General features: G+C 38.8%; 1 long non-coding RNA gene across 1 annotated transcript in view; it reads right to left on the bottom strand.

Moving 5' to 3' along the window:
* LOC311596901 overlaps positions 1-17,147 on the bottom strand; it is a 70,908-nt gene that overhangs the window by 1,082 nt on the left and 52,679 nt on the right. The window lies entirely within an intron of this gene.

Raw genomic sequence — 17,147 nt, 5'->3', positions numbered from 1 at the left:
TTGTAACTGGCAAAGCTAGGATTGGAACTTAATTTCCTACTGTGCTAAACACAATTTCTTAGTGCCTTAACATAAATGCCTATGAAAAATATTAGACACCAATTAGGTGTTTAGAGGAAAATTCATTAATAACTTAGTGGAAACACCATGAATACAGTACCACACACTCACATACTTAAAGATGCTTACGAATTTAAAGAAAAATAGAAAAAAAATTTTGCGTTTAGAATGTATTTGAACATTTAGTGCCTCTCATTATAGCTCGTCTCATTCATCCATCTTCGTGGCTAAACATTTGTGCATTGTTTTCTTGGCCCTCTCAGTCCCTTCCTAAATGAAATAGCTGTACATACTTTAAACATGCACAAAGATATTTTAGAAAAGTCTATAATTAAATAAATTTAATTAATTAAAATTTTACTATAAATGGGTTATGGGGAAAATAGGAGGGAGGGAGGAATGGGGGGATACAAGGGATGGGATAACAATTGAGATGTAATATGAATAAATTAATAAAATATATTTTAAAAAGAATATAAAGATATAGATAAATATATCTATATAAACATAAATAAATATGTTAATATATTGATAATGGGGAAGAAAGATAAAAAAATCAAAACTTGGAGAAGTGAATATATTGTACAGTCAGATCACAAAAGTCACCTCTACCAATAAAGAGCACAAATTAGCAGATAAGTAGAGAAATACTAAAATTGCTTGTCATATAGAGAAATTTTCATTGAAGAAAGAAAACTTGTTACAAGGGCTTTGGAGCGTGGGTTCTAATGTCCCTGAAACGACTGTTGACAATAACAAATTAGGGGAAGCAAAGGGCAGTGGTAGGCAGGAAGGCAGCTCCTGGAGCACAGCATTCATGACAGGATTTCAGCAGGGAGTAAGCTGAGGCTGCCCACAGGGTTTGTCTTTACTGTGAGTGAAGAGCTGAGGGTTAAAGTCAGAGTTTGCCTGACGTGCCTGACCTTATTGAGAGAGTCCCAGCATTGTAAAGTATGGCTCATGAGTCCAACCATGGTTGCTGAGAACGCTTGCCAAGCTCTTCCTCCCATTCTTAGACTCCTGAAAAGTGGGTACAATAAATTTTCTGAGTGCCACCAGGTCTCCCCCTCCAGGGGACATGGTCAAAGGTGAGGCACCGGAGTATGTGAGAAAGTCATATCCCACTCTCCACTCTACTGTGGAGAGTGTTCTGACCATTGGCTAGATCTGGGTAGGGGTTTAAGGTTTACCGCCTGTATTGTCTTTGACTGGTGCCTTAGTTTGAATGGGACCCTTGGGCCCAAATCTGCCTATCATAATGTTCTACTTATAGGTTTCTAGGACCCTCTGGATCCTTCTACTTTGCCATTCTCCCATGCTTCTCTCATCTAGAGTCCCAATAGATATGGTGAAGAACCAGCATCAGTTTTCAAGACACGTTATGATAGTCATAGAGTTCCTTGGGTCTCTTTCTCCATAACCATAGAGATGACAAGGCATGTGCCAACTGTGCCAGAGACAGGAGAGATAGCCATGTGCAAGCTTGACAAAAGAAGAAATGGAAATAAGGAGGAATAGAAAACTCTCTGCATAGTATACCTGTTTAATTTACTTGAATCTATAGATTACCTTAATAAGAATAAAAATTGTCCAAGAAATTTAAAAATGAGATTATAAAACAACAAACTAATACAGTAAAAATATTAAAACCTCATATTATTTCATTATAATGTCAGGGGAAATAAATGATACAGAATACTAAAACTATTAAAATATTTTGAATTATCAAATTAAAATATCAAATTATTTATGACAAAAGGCCTTGAGTTCATAATACTAGAAGCAGACAAACAACAACAACAACAACAACAACAGAGTTTTAGTAACATGGAAATGATTGAATGACCCTTCAGAAGAATAAGTAATGACCTTCTGAGAAAAAAAAACAAAGTAATTCTAGTATTATGAAGGTCTTGTGACTTTGCTGGGCTGAAGCACGTACTCAATATTCAATTCAGAGGAAGGTTATGAAAGATAGCGGGGATGGTTTGGACACTGAAATACAATCTGATCAAGTTCCTGGATTTAAAAATCTCTTTAAACATGCCTTTAGATATGCTGGCAGCGTGGTACAAGTCATTGTTTTGGGTGTAAAATGCAGCCTGGCCTCTCTGATGGGATTCAATTAACATAAGAGCTTGGATGAAGATGGACAGAGTGCTGAAGAGAGGAGAAGCCCAGACAAGGTAAGCAGCTGAGATGTTGCTCAAGTGCATCTGCACACCAGGCATCACCATCATGCATGAGGACCAACTGGTCACTCTCCTCTTCTTAGTCACTCTGCTAATGGCCGCCAACCAGAGCAACATGAGTTTGTGTCGGAAGATGCTCTGGACATCTCCAAATACAAGAGAACAGAGCTCCCAGGGCTGGACATTTTAAAAGTTAGAGAGTTGTAGCAAAATGACTGCTATAGTGTGTCTGCCTTATCAGAAGGACCAGAGAGCACCACCTGGAAAGCCATCACGAGAGCGTCATTCTAAAAATGACCCCAAACCCACTGCATTGGTATCCTAGGCCCAGGGCCCAGGAACATTAACATGTCTTCCAGGTAATTCTTATGTACAGCAAGTCTTTGAACCACAGTGCTGGTGTGTACTTTTTGCAAGTAAAGATGGTAGCTCTCAGGGTAGAGTGGTGGATAGGTGGTGAGAGCTTTAGTATTAGTTTTGGGCCTACAACACCAGATATCACAAGCATGGCCTCTGTGGCCTGGACCATGTGCTGTGTTATGTCCTGAGCCCTACCTTCACTTTTTGGCTGACGTTTCAGCCCAGCCTGTGATTGATCACATGAATGAAATGAAACTGGCCATCTTAAAAACCGCTTGCCATGACCAATTAAGTCCAATGGCTTTGTGAAAACCAAAGGAGGAAACAGATGGCATATGAGTTTAGAAATAGGTAACATGGGGGTGTACAAAGAATAACAGAAAAGGCCAAATGAGCACAGAACCACACAGGGATTTTTATGGCTCTGAGGGAGACAGAAACCAGCCTTGAAATGTGCCAGCATTGTGAAAGAAGTCCTTGTTACAGGTGTGATGTGTGCCATTGGTTTCCAGTCGGGGGTGTCTTTACTGGACAGAAACAAAAGACAAATGCTGTGTGTATAGAAAGAAAATGTTATGACTTTTATTTCCATTTTACTTTGTCCATTTAGAATGTATTATTCGAGTGCATGATTTATAAACTGTAAAGTAGTACACAATACAATATATAAAAAATACATATTTGAAAAAAGCCTTGGGGACTATAAAGACTAGAAATGTATGAATTGAAGACATTTCTTCATGATGAAATCCACGCAGCAATGAAATGAATAAAACATAGGATTACAGAAACCATTTAAATGAAGGGCTGAGACCAAGTCACTGGGAGAATTATGGCTGCAAAACAGAAGTGCTGTTTACGCAGAGAAAGAAACTATTTACCATAAAACCAACATAGGGAGAATGTGGGAAGAGTCCTGCTTGTCATAGACCATAACTCCAGCAGGGCACTTCCTGTGGAATAAAATGTGCACAGTGCTCCCCGGAGCTATTAAGTGAAAGAATGCTGGGAGAAGGGTTGTGGGTGTGAGTGTGGGAAGAGTAAGTCTCTTGTTGAATTTCCTATCAGGTAGGAAATTCAGGTAGGAAATATTTTCCTTGGCTGGTGCCATAGTTTGAGGAGGACCCCAGGGCCCAGACCCGCCTGTAGTTTTCGAGGACCCTCTGGATCCTTCTATTTCCTCATTCTCCCAGGCTTCTCACACCTAAAGTCTCAATAGGATGTCCTCCTGTCTGACCCACTTTCCTGGTAGGTAAAGTTTTTCATGGGGATGTACCCCTTGGACTAGTGTCTCAATATAAGTGAGTATATACCATTTAATTCTTTTTACTTCTGGGTGAACTCACTCATTATGATAATTTCTAGTTCAATCAATTTCTCCACAAATTTCAGGAATTCCTCGTTTTTAATAGCTGAGTAGTATTCCATAGTATAAATGTACCACAGTTTCTTTATCCATTCTTCTACTGAGGGATACGTAGGCTGTTTCCATGTTCTGGCTATTATGAATAAGGCTGCTATGAACATGGTTGAGCATATGTCCCTGTTGTGTGATAGTGCATCTTCTGGGTATATTCCAAGGAGTCGAATAGCTGGGTCTTGAGGAAGCCCTATTCCTATTTTTCTGAGAAAGCGCCAGATAGATTTTCAAAGTGGTTATACTAGTTTGCATTCCCACCAGCAATGAAGGAGTGTTCCTCTCTCTCCACATCCTCGCCAGCATGTGGTGTCAGTTGAGTTATTGATCTTAGCCATTCTGATGGGTGTAAGATGGCATCTCAGTGTCGTTTTGATTGGCATTTCTCTGATGACTAAGGAGGTCGAGAATTTCTTTAAGTGCTTCTCAGCCATTTGATATTCCTCTGTTGAGAATTCTCTGTTTAGTTCTGAGCCTCATTTCTCTATTGGGTTATTTGGTTTGGTGGTATTTAATTTCTTGAGTTCTTTATATATTTCGGATATTAGACCTTTGTCAGATGAAGGGTTGGTGAAGATCTTTTCCCAGTCTGTAGGCTGTCTCTTTGTTCTCTTGACAGTGTCACCTGCCTTACAGAAGCTTCTCAACCTCATTAGGTCCCATTTCTTGTAACCAAATGGTGGAAGTTCAGTGTTCATTCAGTTTCCTTACTTCTAGTAAAATTAGGCTAAAAAGAAATTAATATTTTACTTAACAATGCTATGCACTGTAATCTTCCACTATCGAATACTTACCTGTCTGTGGAGAATGGCATATTATTTCTTATTTTGCTGAGTTGTTAATACTAAGTATCCACACCAAAAAGTAATTCCTTAAAAATATTTTACAAAACACAGAGAGCAAGGAATGTTCTTTCAGCCAAGTGTGACTGGTCCATCTCAGGGTCTCCTGCTTTTCCCTTTACAGTGAAGGCAATTGTGGTCTATTTTGCCAGTCAGAAAGCATTGTCTTAAAGCCATGCACTTAATCTCATACTGAGTTACAAACACTGTCTTGTTTTTACCATTTTCTATCTTACATAAGTTTATACAAACTTATGTAATAGAAACAAAGAGCAGTAACAATAATGATTGTTTCCATCTTTTAAAATATACCTTACTGAAGAATTTGTTTTTATTATCTTCTCAATATATGAAGCTTTTTTATCTGGAAAGCTGAGTAAGAAATGTACACAAACACTTGATGCACTGTTTTTGGGAAACCATTCACAATGGAGCTGCGTGAATAAAGGGAGCTGCCTGCTTAGAAGGGAAAACTGTTAACTGCTTCTGTATCGGGTTATCTCAATTCTTAGTATCTGTCCTATTGACTGGAAACTTTGGAAGCACAATTCTGTAATCCAGAAACTAATAACAATTTATTGGAGAAAGTTTAGAGGAGGAAATGGCTCAGTGGAAAAACAACAGCTACATGGTTACAATTATCTTTTTAATTTAAGTAAGTATTATGTATCACTTGTGATGGGGGGGGTGAGGGGGGGGCTGGGAGTGGACAGACTAAGGGGGTTTGAATGCCAGGACCATTCATTCCCATGGGATGAAATATTTCACATACTTGATCTGCTTTAATATTTAAACAATGGCTATATAATGCCTGCTTTTTAAAAAGTGAGTAAACTAAGATCCAGTGGGACAACATGAGGTATTTTGAATTCCAGGAGAATTCTACACAGAATCTGAACTCAAATACTGGGGTGCATTTTCTAAAGATCAGCCTAGAATTCTGCACTATTTGGCCTCAATGTTAGTCCCATAGGAAGGTTTATTCCTGTGACTCATAGAACACTCAGATATTTTGGTTCTAGTGGTTGGAATAGCTAAGATATTGGTACTTTGAAAAAAAGTCTTTCAGTTTTTGAGAACATAGTCCAAGGCCACAGTACCTAATCTTCTAAGAAAGTCCCCAAGCCACTCCATGCCGTGACCCTGTTCATAGATGCATATCCTTACATTGCATGACATTCATTAATGTTTTCAGTTTCAACTATATACAAGTACAGACTCTTGATGGTTTGTGAGGTGTGTGTATGTGTTTTGTATGTATGTGTGTGTGTATATATACAGAGGCAGAGGTATTGTCCATCATGCACTGTCCACCTTTTCTTTCTTTCTTTCTTTCTTTCTTCCTTTTTTTTTTTTTGTCATGTGAACTTGAGATAGGGTTTCTCAGTGGCCTATATTTTATAAAGTATATAGGCAGGTGTTGTTTGACAGGCCCTTGCTGGGTAAATGCAAGAAACACACACCTGTCAACTCACCCCAGAAAGGAACCTAGGACAGACCAAAGACAACTGCACTAGTGTCCAACTTAGTGAACAAATTGGTTTGTTTTGGAGTTGCTAGCATCAGTGCAGTGATTGGTTCCTTGCATGGAACAGGGTTAACTCAAAAGTCACTGCATCATGGAATAGTCCAAGCCATCAAAGGTGATAATCCGTAAAAATCCCTGGACCCTTCTCTACAGTGTCCAGGCAGCTTGATAACACAATAATATCTTTGTAGCTTAGCTATTGAGTTGGCCCACCCCACAGTCGTCTGGTTCTCTTCTTCTGCAAACCTAGGGAGGGGGAGGGGGTCTTCAATAATATTCCAAGTTTCTCAGTGTGACACTTCCTCCATTATTATTATTATTATTATTATTATTATTATTATTATTATTATCATCATCATCATCATCATCATCATCATCATCATCATCGTTATCATCTTTATCATTATTTTATTCTTGCTGGATCTCATGAGCTTGTTCTTCCTCCTGCAGGGAAGCTTTCAGTTCTAAGAAACTGCTCTACAGCAGCAACTGGCAAGTAACCTCCGGGCTTCTGCCTCTCTCTGCCTCCCTGCTACCGGGATGACAACCAGGCACCCCACACCTGGCTCCTTTAGGTTCTGAGAGAGTCAAGCACTGTGCCAACTGGAATATTTTTCTATCTCCAGACACTTATTTTTTTTCCATCTTTCACGCCAAATACATCAATTATTCTGACAAATATTGGGAGACAACACTGTAGCTCAAACCTATTCAGTTCTACTAATATAAACCTTGAAATAACTGCTTTAAAGCTATGTCCAGCATTGAATAAACCTTTTTCTCCTGCCATATGCTAGGTATTTTGGCGGTACAGGGGAAGTCAATACACTTGTCAGATTTCATATGACTGTGAATTGATTTACACCAACAAAGACTGCCATTGAGTGGGAAAGATTTTCACACAAACAAGAATCAGAGGAAGTAGACTAAGGAGAGAAAATAGTCTCCTGATGCCTAGAATAGCTTGCAGATTATTTTTACTAGGAGAAGCCAGCCTCTAGTTCTTTTTTATTAATTTATTCATATTACCTCTCAATTGTTATTTCATCCCTTGTTTCCTCCTGTTCCTCCCTCCCTCCTACTTTCACCTATGTCCCTTCCCTATGTCTGTGACTGAGAGGGACCTCCTCCTCTTCTATATTATCATAGGGTATCAAGTCTCTTCTTGATAGCCTGTTATCATTCCTCTGAGTGCAACCGGGCCTCCCTATCAAAGGGACCTGGTCAAATATGGGGCACCAGAGTTCTTGTGAAAGTTAGTCCTCCCTCTCCACTCAACTGTGGAGAAGGTCCTGTCCATTGGCTAATTCTGGGTAGGCATTCGACGGTTTCTGCACGTATTGTCCTTGTCCTTGGAATATACCCAGAAGATGCTCCAGCACACAACAAGGACATATGCTCAACCATGTTCATAGCAGCCTTATTCATAATAGTCAGAACCTGGAAACAGCCTAAGTGTCCCTCAGTAGAAGAATGGATAGAGAAGCTGTGGTACATTTACACTATGGAATACTACTCAGCTATTAAAAGCAAGGAATTCCTGAAATTTGTGGACAAATGGATTGAGCTAGAAATGATCATAATGAGTGAGTTAACTCAGAAGCAGAAAGACTCAAATGCTATATAATCACTCATAATTGGACACTAGGCCAAGGGACATGTCCCATGGAAGTCCTCACTTACCAGGAAATTGGGATAGATGTGAGGACATCCTATTGAGACTCTAGGTGAGATGAGTATGGGATAATGGGGAAATAGAAGGATCCAGGTGGTCCTAGAAACCTATAAGTAGAACATTATAATGGGCAGACCTGGGCCCAAGGGTTCTGCTCACACTGCGGCACCAACCAGCCTCTAGTTCTTATCACTGCTCCTACCCACAGGTGTCACTGCAGTGAGAATGACCTGGTGAGGTAGGTTCCTAGCTGCTGCAGCAGAATCCATGTAGCATGCTAAGACATTAACTCAAAAACACAAATATCAGTTTTCTCCCTTGTTTCCATACCCCCTCACACACACAGACACGTATTCAAACAGTATATGTATTACTACATGCCATCCAGTTTTACATGTTAGCCCTATCTGCCCCTTTGCCCACCTATTCCTTTCCTTCTACTTATTTCTGTAATACAGAAGAATGACGTCCATCCCAGCTTTTGAAAGTCTAATTTTAGTATTAATCTCTTATGTTGTTAATAGTGACAGATTTGATAGGTAAATAAACTCACTTCTCAAAGCTATCAGCATCATAACATGATACACAATTTCATATTCATTCCATCTTGACATCACATAATTAGGGAGACTGTATTATATGCTACTACACTGAAGGTCTAAAAATAGGGCAAGTGGATATTTGTAATGTTTTCTTAATACTGTTCTACCATGTGATGTGCTAACTGTACATGACCCTGGACCTATTATAGAATAGAATAGAATTGACTGAGGAAATGAGATGGGTTCCATCATTTTTTTAGCCTACCGCAGTTCCTCTTGAGGTGTTTTGTACAAAGTATTTTCTATTTGGGATATCACCCTAGTTTAGTGTATCACTGCAGTCAAGACACACCCAGTTAAAACAAATGCAGATGACCCAGCACAACAGAGTTAGCCCGTTGTGTGTGAACAATTCTATTAGCTTTTGGATTGGATTTCTTTAGTGAATGATCAAAATGACATCAAACACTGCATCAATGCCCTTGACAATGGTTGCACAGCACAAGTAAGGATGGTATGCATGATTTCAGAATAGCTAGACTACACTATTTACAATGAATGTGGGATTTTTAGGGAGAGTGTACTCATTTAATATGTAAGCCACATTTTACAACCTCCAGAAAAATCAAAATCCAGAGTGCAAGGGTTGGACAAAGCAAATGATGGAGACAGAGAAAGGAATGGAAATATCTGCTTGTCCAATAAATCGATCACAAAATGGGATGGCTGGGAGTGGCCTGAAAAGCAGTTAGATTTCACCAAGTCAGAAGCAGAAAAACAGAAGCACAAAAAAATGATTAGCAGAAAGAATGAAAATAAGGAAACAAGGTTTGAGTGGTCTGACAGCACAAAGGCAAGCCTGCTTTTCCACTGTCTGAGCCAGTTGGTGCCTGGCAACCATGAAGGAACAGGAAAGACCCCTGGGCTGAGGGGAAGCTGGGGAAGCTGCTGTAGGAGAGGCTCCCAGGCTCCCTGAAATGTCAGTCTGGAAGCACAGGCCACCCTCCTGCTTCCTGCCAGCATGTGAGCAGGTTCCAGGCGGGAGCAACTGAGCCTGAGAAAAACCACAAAGGCTTGTGGGTATGAATCACATCTAGACACTTTGGTTATTTTTTTTTTCATTGCTCAGGATGTGTGCTAATTGCTTATGAGAGGATAACATCCTTGGAATTTGAACTCGTTGACTTTATAACTGAAATAAAATTGTTAGATGCACTTCTCAAAGCTGCCAGGTCTTAGTGAAACCCACAGAGTAAGGCAAACATGTTTCTGGGCAGTCTTCCTCAAAGAGGTCACTATTTTTTAACAAAGCCACAATTTAAAAACTCTCTCTCCCTCTCTCTCTGTCTGTCTCTGTCTGTCTCTGTCTGTCTCTGTCTCTGTCTCTGTCTGTCTCTCTCTCTCTCTCTCTCTCTCTCTCTCTCTCTCTCTCTCTCTCTCTCTCTCTCTCTCTCATTCCAACACTACTTAATAGAAACATTCCTACATAAGAAAATCAAATACAAAAATGACAACAGCATACAGAAACACGCATTCCTTTCCTTCGTAAGCACACACGGATGAGGTGCCTTGCATCCAGATGTTTATGTGATGAAAGGCACATATAAAAGTGTCACTGGCATTGCACATGATGTTGAATTTGGAGAGTTTTACTATTTCAACAGAGATATTGAAATTTCAGCATCCAGAATTTGTCTGACATATCAAATAATGTTCATTTGCCTCTGACAGCAACTTGGCCAGAAAGAATGCACTGATTCTGAGAGAAATGCTATGCTGAATATTCCCGGCAGTCAATATCATTAAGAGACATTACTAGGCTAATTCAATCTCCTGTCCTAGCTTGCATTAAATGAAAATAACTCATCACAGAGTTGTAAAGCCAGTCATTTTACTTCTTACCCTTGGGGCACTAGAGCTTAGTGATATATATATATATATATATATATATATATATATATATATATCTCAAGTATTTGCAACTCCAACAGACTAGCACTGTAGAATCAACAATGTGTAAACACACACATACACACACAATGACAGACAGACACACACACACACACACAAACACAAAAACTCACACACACACATACATACACACACACAGATGGCAGCTGCATATGCAAAGACAGACACACACACACACAATGACAGACAGACACAAAGAAAAATCCACACACACATAAAGACAAACACACACAGATATACACACACAGGCGAAATTAATTACAATAAGAACCCTAACCTATCAGGTGGATTTCAGAACATCCATTATTTTAATCCAATGTTATAAATTATTTCAAGCTTTTAATAAAGAGAGCGTAGTAAATCTGCACAGAATCACTGCTGAGTAGCACAGTGAGTCTAAGTCCTTGTGCTTGAAGAACTTGAATAAGAGTAATAAAAGCAGTCCGAGACTTAAAATGCAATGTATGACTCAAGAGGAAAACATCCTCTTTTCAGTGGATGATCTCGCAGATTACTAAGATGTACACATCACCGTGGTGTATTTGGATTGCAGCTAGTTCCATGTATATAAAAAGAAGTAAAATTGTGAAAGAAAGTGACTAATGAATGAACTGCCACCTGGCACACAACAAGCTGGCTCTGCCTCAAGGTATCCATATATGTCAGGGAAGGTTCCTGGCAAGTCCCATCTCTTGATTCTTTCCCCAGTACAATAGATATGTATAAATGACAATTAACTTTCAGCTTTAGGGAAATACTTACAGCAACATATGTAATAAAACTGAGAGAGAAAAGAATACAGATGATTTACAAAAACAGTATACCATGTCATTTCTAGTCCTGAGTATAAGTCTCTGTTTCAGCCCTTCCTAACAGCAGTGAAAGAATATTTAGCTATGAGGTCATATAATAGGTAAAATTAAGCAAACAAGAAAATGAAACATGAAATATAAACAAGTGCATGCATATGCGTGCATGAACATGCATTTGCTATATAAGGTCCCTGTAAAAGTTGCATGATATTGCTGAGTTAAAAAATGTACTTTTCCCATTCTGTAGGCTGTCACTTTAGTCTGTTGACAATGCCCTTTGCCTTACAGAAGCTTTTCAGTTGCATGAAGTCGCATTGATTAATTGTTGACCTTAGTTCCTGGGCTGTTGGTGTTCTGTTCAGGAAGTTGTCTCCTGTGCCAGTGAGTTCAAGGTTCTTCTACACTTTTTCTTCTAATAGATTTAGTGTATCTGATTTTATATTGAGGTCTTTAATCCACTTGGACTTGAGTTTTGTGCACGGTGATAAATATTTCACCAAGCCGACATCTGACTAATATCCAAAATATATAAAGAACGCAAGAAATTAAACACCAGCAAACCCAATAACCCAATTAAGAAATGAGGTTCAGAGCTAAGCAGAGAATTCTTAACAGAGGAATATTGAATGGCTGAGAAACACTTAACAAAATGCTCAAAGTCCTTAGTCATCAGGGAAATGCAAATCAAATTGACTCCTAGATTCTATCTTATCGCCATCCGAATGGCTAAGATCAAAATCTCAAATGACAGCACATTCTGCTGAGGATGTGGAGAAAAGGAACACTCCTTCATTGCTGGTGGGAGTGTAAACTTGTACAGACACTTTGGAAAGCAATCTGGTGCTTTCTCAGAAAACTGAGAATAGGGCTACATCAGGGCCCTGCTATTCCACCCCTTGGAATAAACCCAGAAAATGCTCCATCCCACAACAGAGGCATATGCTCAACCTTGTTCATAGCAGCCTCATTTTTAATAGCCAGAATCTGGAAACAACCTAGATATCCCTCAGTCAAAGAATGGATAAAGAGTCTGTGGTGTATTTACACTATGGAATACTATTTAGCCTTTAAAAAGAAGGAAATCTTGAAATTTTTAAGCAAATGGATGGAACTAGAATTGATCATCTTGAGTGATTTAACCCAGACCTAGAAAGACACATGGATGTCTTATACTCCGTATAATTGGGTACTAGCTCAACCTGGATGTCCTCTGGGACTCTTTACTCAGTGGGGGATTGAGACAGATGCTGGGACTCACAACTGGGACTCCAGGTGAGAGTGGTATGGAAGAATGAGGGACCCAGAGGCTCCAGGAATCATACAAGAAGATCATTGAGGCTGGTGGGTCTGGACCCAGGGGGGCAACCTTCACAAACTACTGTACCAACCAAGGACGTTGCAAGCATCAAACCTAGACCCCCTATTCAGATCTGGCCAATGGACAGCACATTCTCCACAGTTGTGGAAAGTATGGACTGCCTCTGACATGAACTCTGGTGCCCCCTATTTGGCCACTTCCCCTTGGTGGGGAGGCCTGGTAGCACTCAGAGAAAGGGGAAGCAGGCTACCAGGATGAGACCTGATAGGTTGTGATTATATGGTAGAAAAAGGAGGTCCCCTTTTGTCTCAGGTCTAGGGGAAGGAAATAGGGTGAAAGAAGGAAGGATGGGGGAACAGGAAGATACAAGTGATGATATAACAATCCGGATATAACCTGAATAAATTATTTAAACAACAAAAATACAAAAATGAAAAAAAATCTTTAAAAGAAAAATGTACTTTGTTTTTAGGAGTTTTATTTGGCAGCCAGTGCAGCATGGATTATGGATTTGGTTTGGTTTGGCTCTTGTCTGAGAGACTTCTTGCACTGAGTGAGGTCTGTGGCTAGCTTTGAATGACAGATGTGATGGAGTGGACACCAGCTGTGGATCTGGCCTTTCTGTTCTCCAGTCTGATCCATGCCACTGTAAACCCCTAGTCTGTGCATGGGCTACTTACTTTCTTAAGTCTGAATTCTTCAGTCTGCAAAATAGAGATTATAACTCCAGTCTGTATGAAGGGCAAATGAGTTAAGAGTGCTTGGCCTGTGTCTCATACATGTTAAAAATCAGTGCTTCATAGTAGTAACTCTGAGTAATTGCTTCAGAGTCCCAAAGCTAACTCTACCATGCTCATGAACACTAAAGCTATTGCGGAGTAAGAAATAGGAGGTCTGAGTAAAACAGAGCCTTCTAAGCCACAGTACATGGCTGAAAAAATTCCTCTAACCTCCATCTCGGCATATTATTCTTTGCTTACTCTTACATGAAGGAATCTCAACAGCAGCCCATGTCCCAGAAATCTTCAGGGGCACAATATTTGGTGTCTTATGATACCATATGTGTGTGTTTATGTATTTGTGTATGTGTATAAATAGATATACGTATATATACATACACTGATTTTGAGAGTCCTATATATGCAAATATGTGAACATATGAAAGCACATAATACTTGATTATTAAGCACCTAGAAGGGGTTGGCTATAGTAAATTACAAAACATAAATTTTTGGTCAAAACCTATTCATTTCTTCAATGCCTTGAAGTAAAAAGGACATGGATAACAAACATGACAGGGATACTTATATTTCTAAAGCTATGAATATTGTCTTAACTCAATATATTTCCTTCCTGGAATATCAAGAGAGAAAACATAAAATATATTGTGAATTTTATAGAGTGGCTGAAACAATTTTTGAAGCAGATTTTTGGGAAACAGAGGATATTTAAAATAAATAATAAATCAGAGATCTGCTGATTCGATGAAGCAATATCTTTGAATACCACTGTACTAACATCATGTGATTCCTATACCGTCCTACCCATGAACAACCCAGGGTAACATAGCTTTTCAAGGTATCACCTAATTAAAGTGAGAAAAAATAAACAAAACTTTCTATTGATACAATGCTGAAAATTAAACATGTATGTTACAGTAATAGATTAATTTAAGTTGTTAACAATCTTGTAGTTCTTTCTCTTTGATAAAACAAAGACATCCCTGCTGTTCAAGCTCAAGCCAATATCTTCTTTATACTTTCATTTTGGGAAAACTATTTCTCCTAGAAAGCCATGGCACAAAATAATCAAAACAGGAAAAGTCAAGTAATTTTTTAAAAAAAGAGGTGATTCAAAAGGAAGCTTGTAAAGGGAGTCTTTAAAGGCACCTAAATCTATGGGTGCTTCCACCTGGAGCGGAAGTCGGCCTGGGGCTGAGGTCTCCTGACACTCTAGCTACTTCTAGCTACTTTCCCTTTGCAGCAGAAACACCACACTGTCTACTCTCTTCAACACAAATTCATTAACAGTTCCTAAGTACAATGAAGCTGACACTAGGTGAAGGTTTTAATTTTAGTCAGTGAGACTCTCCAGAGGTGATAATGAAAAAAAAAATGTAAATGGGGGAATTAAATAGAATTTTAAGTAAAGTGATAGTTCCTGGTGATAGAAGAATGTACTGTGAGAAATACATTTTTACCAGAAAAAGGGAAGAGGGTCAGTGACGATTTCAGAAACAAGTGGGGATGGCTCACAGAAGCTGACTGCCTTCCCTACATGAAGCGAAGTTCAACAGAAGGGTGGGTGATTTTTTTGACTTTTGAATATTAACCAAATTAGAAATAGTAATACAATATTTTGAACATTTGCTATATGCTGTAATGTTTTCCTACTCATCTCTGTTTCTATTGATTTTGAGTAATCTCTTTATTTGATTAACTAGACCAAGGTTCTGTCAGTCTTTTTGTTTTTCTTTTAAAGAACCAGCTCTTAGATTCACTGAGTCCTTATACAGTGTTTTGTTTGTTATTAATTAATTTATATGTTTTCATTAACATATGCTCTGATTTTTATCATTTCCTCACATTTACTAGATCTGGGTTTATTGTTTTTCTAAAGTCTAAAGATGCATCATTAAGTCATTTATTTGTATTCTTTCATTTTTTAATGTAACTGCTTAAGGCTATAAATCTCCCTTTTGGAACTGCTTTTAATGTGTCCCGGACTTGTCATTGTGTTGTGTTTTCATTTTATTTAAGTACAGGAAGCTTTCAAGTGTCTTTTAATCTCCTGAGTTCATGCACTTACTAGAGAGAGATTCATTTAATGTTGATTTTAAGCTTTATTTTATTGTGGTCATATAGGATACATGCTGTTATTTCAAATTTTCTGTTATCTTTACTAGTATGACAGTCAGTTACAGTACATTGAGCCACTATTCCTTCATGGGATCTATTTGTTTTAAATTACATGAATTATGTTTGTTTGTTTGTTTTTTGAGACAGGGTTTCTCTATGTAGCCTTGGCTGCCCTGGACTCACTCTGCAGACCAAGCTGGGTCAAACTCACAGCGATCCACCTGCCTCTGCCTCCTGAGTGCTGGGATTAAAGGCGTGCGCCACCACCGCCCAGCTACATGAAATTTTTTAAGTCCATGACTTCCCATTTTAAAAAATGTCTGAATTGTGAGCCTAAGTCAAGCTAGGATAATTTTTTTAATCATCTGAGAAGTCTTCAGAAAATGTCATCATTTTATAATGCAACAAACAAACAAACAAACAAACAAACCTTCATAAGGCCTGAAAGCGTCTTAGAATACCTAGAAAATGGAGTATTTATGAAAAATGATACCTAACTAGTATTTTGACAATTTATTTTAAAATAGCCACTCCTATGTTTTAATAAGGCTCTATATGACATAAGTAAATAAACAAATAAGTAAATAAATAAATAAATAGAAAAAGAATTCTTCCAAGGAAGCACACTTTATTTGTACCATACATCTGGCACTCCAGGGCAGCCTATCACACATCCACTCTGAACCTTTTCCTGAAATGAAAGAATCCATAAGAATGAGTATATTATGGGCAACTAAGAAAGGCAAAGTAGAAACAATCTTACAACAACAACTTGTATTCTTTTTTGGCCACCCGTTACTATGTGGGCAAACAATGAACACAATCAACCAGGATGAGATTTTTTTGAAATGGAGAGTTTATGAATTATGTCCTTCACATGCTTTCTCATTTTAAGAGACTTTATTGAGCTATCTATAAATGTGTCCTATTTCTTCATTAGCAATTAAACAATTCAGCATTAGGTCCCCTTCCAGGACACATTAGTATTATAATATCACATCTTTTGTGTTGAAGCAAAAGTATGATAGATGAATCATCTAAATATCCTGACTTCATCATTTTATAGGCGTGTGTGTGTGTGTGTGTGTGTGTGTGTGTGTGTGCCTTCTACACATTGTCCTCTAACCTCCACACATGTATCTTGACATGAGCACACTTACACACACACACACACACACACACACACACACACACACACACACACTCACACACACTCACTCACTCCTGATTCCTTAATGATTCTACTTTATTAGGAATTTATTAAAGGCGTGTACCTCCCTTACAACCCGACTACCGTAAACAGGAGGGAAAGGAGATTAAGAGGAACAAGAATGAAACCTTCTGGGTATCATTTCTGTGGGGCAATTCCCCTGGCACAATTCTGAGGAGTCTTGCTGATCACCAACCCGCAGAAGGAGCCACACTATCCGTGGACCAAACTTGGAAGTATCCCTCAGACCTGCACACTTCCTTCCCTAATCCCGCAACTCTGTAGCATCATTGTCAGGCAGGAATCTCCTGTCTTTCTCTCAGGTTTCCTCCTCCCATTCATGGTGGTTTTGCCATACGATA

This window comes from Acomys minous (assembly GCF_964271855.1).
Source record: "Acomys minous genome assembly, chromosome: 4".
Lineage (NCBI taxonomy): Eukaryota > Metazoa > Chordata > Mammalia > Rodentia > Muridae > Acomys > Acomys minous.
This window is presented reverse-complemented; position numbering and strand designations above follow the sequence as displayed.